The following is a 7343-nucleotide window of genomic DNA, read 5'->3' on the forward strand; positions in this document are numbered from 1 at the left end:
CTCACCACTGTAAAAGAAGTAAGAAAAGTTTTTAAAATCCCTTGTAGTGTATTTAATGGGTTATCAGTAGACGGAGTTGGTAATTCATTAGGTATACTACAGGATCATGTTATGCCTTATAGAGGGGTAGGGTGTGACAAGCTCAGGTGGTAAGGCTAATCGGTAGGCTACTGGTCCCACACGTTCAATAACTTCATATGGGCCAATAAACCTAGGGCTTAATTTTCCCTTTTTCCTAAATCTCAACACTTTCTTCCACGGTGATACTTTGAGAAATACCTTCTCGCCAACTTCATACTCAATGTCTTTTCTCCTCAAGTCAGCATAAGATTTCTATCGGTCTGAGGCAACTTTCAAATTGGCCTTTATCAGTTTTACCTTTTCCTCTGTCTATTTTATCAGGTCTGGCCCCACTAGCTTATCTTCACCCAATTCAGTCCAACATACAGGTGTTCTGCATTTTCTCCCATACAGTGCTTCATAGGGTGCCATCTGTATGCTAGCTTGATAGCTATTGTTGTATGCAATTCTGCCAGTGGAAGATATCTGTCCCAACTTCCCTCAAACTCAATAACACAACTTCTCAGCATATCCTCAAGGACCTGGATTATTCTTTCTGACAGTCCATCCGTCTGAGGATGAAAAGCCGTACTAAAATGGAGTTGTGTGCCCAAGGATTCTTGTAATTTCTTCCAAAATCTAGATGTAAACCTCGGGTCTCTATCAGATATAATGGAAAGTGGAATTCCATGTAGTCTAACTATCTCACTGATGTACAATTCTGCTAGCTTTTCCAGTGAGTAGTCAGTTCTAACTGGCAGAAAATGTGCTAATTTAGTTAACCTATCCACAATCACCCATACTGCATCATGCTTCTTCTGAGTGAGAGGTAGACCACTGACAAAGTCCATAGTGACTCGGTCCCATTTCCATTCAGGTATGTTTATGGGTCAGAACAAACTGATGGAAATTTATGTTCTGCTTTGACTTGCTGACATGTTAAGCATCTAGTTACATAGTCAACTATGTCCTTCTTCATACCTGGCCACCAGTATCGGAGTTTCAGGTCATGGTACATTTTTGTGCTTCCTAGGTGCATAGAATACACACTGTTATGTGCTTCTTTCATAATACTGGCTTTCAATTCTTTATCATCTGGAACACACACTCTTTCTTTATAGTACAGGCACCCATTTTCTTTCACTTCATATTTAGTTTCCTTCCCCTTAGTGATTTTGCCCATTACAGCCATTAATTTCCCATCTGTCTTCTACCCATCCTGTATCTATTGTAACAGATTCGGCTTCATTTGCAACTCAGCCAAAATAACTCCATCATGAGTTAAGGATTCAAACAACTGAGCTTATTGTTATCTCATAATTTTTATTCACTTTCCCATCATTGTTTTCCTCTGCCTTTAGTATTCCTACTCATGAACTTCTATTATTCATTAGTTTCTTGATCTCCCATACTAGGATTCTTTACCAGTCCTTTAGTCTCTTTTACCAATTCCAATTCTATTAAATTACCCTTTGTCTCATACAAAGCTTATATCTTGCTATCATCATACTTATTCAATAACTATTACTACACACGAACTCCAGCAATGAAAGGCATCTATTCTTGCTTTTAGAGGGAATAGCACTACAACTTCTAAATATATTTTAAAATACCTAAATCATTCTTTTCTGACAAAAATATCAAAATAATTATAAGACTCTACATCAATGTCTAGATATCTTTTCACAACTCATTTCAACGTACTAGTGTTCTGCACTTTTTCCCTTATAGTGCTATATAGGGTGCCGTTTGTATGCTAGCTTGACGCTTATTATTGTATACAAATCTATTAGTGGGAGGTATCTGTCCCATCTCCCCTCGGATTCAATGACACAAGTTCTCAGTATATTCTCGATGACTTATCACATATTACAGGTTATCATTATCATTTCATTTCATTATTTACAGGAACTAAATGAGTTTCAGAATTTACCTGAATTACTCATTTCGACTGTCCATCCGTCTGAGGATGATAAGTCATACTGATATCTCTAAGCTTATAGTAATTACTATGGTACAGGTAGTTCACATTAATGTAACCGAGTCACTGACTCTAGCTACCTTACAAGTGTAGTCGTTCGATAGGCTAGTTCTGAAGTTTTAAATTTCTGACAAGAATTTTCACATTTATTTCCCGTAATAGTACTCTATTCAGGCGTAACTATATCAAATTATAGATTACTTACAAATATTCTTAGTTTATTGTACCACGAGGAAGCACGTAGCTCTATACAATAATCCCATGTCGGTACTATAATCTGCAGCTTACAATACAAACATCGAGAACATTACATAGTCACTACGTTATAACCTCATGGACTAGGTTTTCTAAAATCTTATTTGTACACTTATTTGCTTCTTTTTCTTTTAAAGTCATATCAGTGGTCTCTTCATGTAATTATTTAAATTTAAAACTCATTACTTATATTTATGCCCAAGTAACCTATCAAAACACTTGCAGGCGTTACGTATCGCCGTCCCCGCAAGACCCTTTTCTGTCTTTGGTGGCAATTAAGGGTAACTATCAAAGCACCTGTAGGCGTTACGTATCGTCGTCCCTGCAAGCCCTTGGGTGGTACCTATCAGAGCACTTTGCAGGCGTTACGTATCGCCATCCCTGCAAGCCCCCTGATACCGATATTCATTGTCTTTTAAAATCATATCAACCATATATTGTCAATCCATGACTTTTCATGTAGGCAGTACTGCTATCTATAATCCCTAATTGGTATACCAATCGATCCATACAATATACATAAGCCTAGGTTTACTTTGAGCAATTAAGCATTATCAATTGTCTAACAAAATCTTCATGTCCATTTATTGTGGAAAAGGTGGGTCCCACATCACTATTTCATGTGATTTAGCATGTTGTAATAACAAAATTTCCATGTCAATGTACAGTGGGAAAGTGGGTCCCACATACCTTTTTCAAGTAATTTAGTATATAGTGACTTAGTAGGGATAAGCCAATAATGTATTTCAAGAACCTTTCTTTAGGTGCAATTTTGAGATTTTAACTTTGCGTATCACTTTGGACAGTTTGTGGCTACTGTTTGGCCCCATTTCCTAAAAGGAAATTGTTCTTTTATATCTTGCTTTTATTTCCCAGATGACTATTAGAGCTCGGACTCATAGGTTTCTCCCTCTTCTCTATTTCACGTTGCCCTTGTGGGGTTGGGTTTGTACTTGGGATTGGGCTGACAGATTATCAGCCATTTGTTGAAAGAAAGCGGCCATTTACTGAGCCATTTGTCTAGTAATTTGTACAGGTGGGGCTGATAAAGTCAGACTTCTGACTCTCTGAGGGGCTGGGGCCTCACCTTGTACTTTCGCCATCACAAACTATTCAATTGTCTTATTCTTCTCTTCCATATCTTTTCGCAGGATTTTCTATTTCTTATACAACCAACACAAGGAGATTTCTCTCCATTAGTTCATATTTATGATGTAAATGTACTATATCTATCAAACATTTGAGCAGTTGTATTTACTGGCAAAAGATTTCAATTTTACAGTTCAAAATTTACTTTCAAACCATTGCTCTGATACCACTAAACATGTCACACCCTACTCCTCCGTAAGATGTAACATGATCCCGTAGTACACCTAATGAATTGCGATACTTCTCCTACCGGTAACCCATTAAATATGCTACAAGAGATTTTAAAACAATTCTCGATAAATTTAAATCATCGATTAAAATCTGTTGTTATAAAAATTTTTCAAAATTTCGGCAGAGTGCCGGCTGTATTTTGAGAAAATAGTTCTTCAAACCTAAAAAGGAAAACACTCCCAATATGTTTTCTCAAATACAACTCCAATAAACTTCATTTCATCTCAATATTCAATCTCAATAATCAAATCATTTCATTTTCAAACCAACCTCATCATAAAAGAAATATTTCACTGATTACAAGACTCAAAAATTAATATTACAAAATTATACAGGTAAGTGAAATCTCAAATTTACATTACAATAATTTACATTTAATTACACACCAAAATATTTTACAAGAGTTTTTTTATACAACTGCTCAAATAATTTATATACATATTATTACATGCATACATCAAAACCTATGTACATAGGTATACCTATGATATACCTGGAGCTGATCTGAATGTGTCTTCAAAGAAGCTTACTCAACTGCTCTATGCTCTTTTCACCTGCGACAGCATACAAAGCTATCGCTGAGTGGTGAACTCAGTGGTGCACAACTATAACTTAAAACATAGTTCAATATACCTTAGCAAAAATTACAGCAAATAATTTGGAAATCAGGATACTCATCAAATTTCAAAAATCAAATTATTCATTGCCAATAACATAAATCATTTGTATGAAATGACTTTGATCACGAAATTCAATTTATCAAATCACAACCAAACATTTAAGGTAATTCCAACAAAATCAATTATACATAAATCATAATTGAAATCACAATTCTTTACTATTCAAAAACCATTCTTTATCTCACTAACTATGCAAGACTAATCCGAAAGGGCCATCTTCGGGGTGATTCTAACTCCCTATGGTCGGGGAGGTCGAATCGGATTCTAACTCCCTATGGTCGGGGAGGTCGAATCATCGTGCACAGTACACATCACAATAATGAAACTTCCGAAAGGGCCATAACATAAAAACTTATATCTAACCTCTAATAAGAGGAGAATCTAAGCCTGTGCACATACCATGGTGATCAAAACAAAACTAACTCCATTGTCTCCTCAACAAATGAGAGAGACGGGTAATAACCTAGTCAAGCATCTATAGTGAGATATAAAACAATATCATGAATCTCTTTGTCCTTTTTATGAGCATAAATAACAATACAATTCAATTCAAAGTCAATTCCAATATCCAATAATTTTTATGCTCATCCCAATTCAAAACATAAGTTTGCATTTTTCCATGCAAATTGCCCATTACAATTCAAAATATTTTCTATGACAATTTTTCAAAACAAAATTTATTCAATCCACAACAATGCTTAATACTTGTTGAAATACCATTTCACAAAGCTAAATTCATACATACTATAATAATTTCAATAATCATTCAATTAAATCCAATACTTGATAAACACAATACATAAGGAAAATAACTTCATTTAATCATATAAAATATTCAGAACAAAATCAATTAAAAACTAGTTGTGCACAAACCTCTGAAGAGTAACCTCTTGGCCTTGACTCTGTGTTTCCTTCCCCTTCCATGAGTCTTTGCTAACTGAAACACACAATTTGAAGTGTTTCAGTACTCATTTAAACTGTCTCTGTCAATAAGGTTTAATAATTAATTTATTTAATTCTATTGTTTTCCTTAGTCAACCTATAATGTTTACCCTTGATGCACTCTAGGTGAATTAGATTTAATGTTAACAATATGTCACATTTTGCATTTCAATATGCTACCAATATAGTGCAATTTACCATTTTTACAAGTTGGCATTCATTGCCAAATTATTTCAAGCATCATTCTATATAAATGTCAAGTTCTCAATTTTTATGTGCTAAATTGGTCTCTTAAAGTCCTATTTCTCTTGGTTTTTAGCTTCTGGTCAAAGAAGCAAAATTGTAGCACTATGTCTTATTGCACTCGGGGCAAAATTTTAGGTCATTCTGAATTGTATAGACCAAGATATGGTCAATTTACTAAAGCTCGACAGATTACACTAAAATGGAAACTTTAGGTCATTTTAAGGTCATTTCTGGTTCTGGCAGTTTTTATACCCGAACTTGTGCAAGCCTTTTGACTTGCTTATGGTCATTTCTAGGTTTTGGTGTCTTCATAAGAGTTGTAGTTCTATGTCTAATCTATTCATGTTAAAAATTTCAGGTCATTTGGACCTGTTTTGAGTGAGTTATGGCCAAAACACTAACTGCTGCCCAAATGGTAAATTTTCAGGCTTTCAAGTCACTAATACTGATTTTTTCATTTTTAAGGTCAGCTTCTAGGTAGAATTTTGACAACATTTCTACGTGAAAGTTGGCCTATTTGGTGTCTAGTTTCACCTCCCATTGGCCTCATACCAATTGGGTTCACAATTTTACACTTATAACCTAATTTAGGTACTGCCAACAACACACAATTTGCACAAGACAATCACACTTCCAATTTGACATTCCTTCTCCTCCTCATGACTTCATTATTCATTCATAGCACTTCTACAAATACTAAACACAATTCCAGCAAGCATATTGGGCAGAACACTCAAGTGCTCAATGCACACAATTCACCATTAAAGTCCAACATTCACATCCACCCAAATTCAATGTACATCAATACTTATTTTACACATACACTTCCATGGCAATTATACAAACTACCCACAATTCAATACCATCATATTTCATTAATAAACTTCATTTTCACAACATACAAATTCATAATATTATAGGCTACCAAACATGACAGTTTTTCAAAGCATCAAGATCCCATTTCAAACCCTTAATTCAAGCACTAACATGCATATACTTGGACATTAACCTGCTATAACTTTTATTTGAGTTAATCAATCTTAATTCCCATCCATTAAATATAAGAATAAGTCACTAACCATGCATTTTCATGGCTACCAAAACTAAGATTCACCAATACTCAATCATTTCCTCAATTTTTCTTAGCAATTCAACTTACCCAAAGCTCAACAAAACGATTAGTGAAGGAAAATGGAAAGATTAAGCACTAACCTTTATTTGGAGCTTGCTAAACCTCACCAAAACTTCTTCTTTTTGCTTCCTACATGCTGCCCATGAGGTAAGGACAAGTTCTTGTGAAGGCACCTTGTGGTTTTATGTGGAAAAATGGTGAGGATTGAGAGCTTTGATTGAAACCTTCCATGGAGATTTTGAGAGAATATGTTTCGGCCATGGTTGTGCAAAATGAAGAAAATGAATGCTGAAGTGGTCATTGCTGTCCACTTATGGGTATTTATACCCCCACTAAGGTCCACTAATTATCCACTAATAATAATTAAACATTAGTTTAATCCAAGGTTTCAATATTTGCAAACAAATCCCCCATTTCTCTTTTAATTGCATTTCATTTTTAATTTCATTTTTCATGGAGTTCCAAAAATTTAATACTACCTATTTTTAATGGACATTTAGGTCAAAAGTCCATTCTAGGTGTCAATGACCAAAATGCCCCTCTTCGGGTTGTATTCCCGATTTTTCAATAACACTGATTTTTGTCTATTTCTCAATTTTTTATTTTTCTTTGTACTAATTTATTAATTTTCCTTTGATATTTCTAGTGTCAATTACGTTTCAATAAA

This window comes from Hevea brasiliensis, chromosome 8 (genome assembly GCF_030052815.1).
Source record: "Hevea brasiliensis isolate MT/VB/25A 57/8 chromosome 8, ASM3005281v1, whole genome shotgun sequence".
Lineage (NCBI taxonomy): Eukaryota > Viridiplantae > Streptophyta > Magnoliopsida > Malpighiales > Euphorbiaceae > Hevea > Hevea brasiliensis.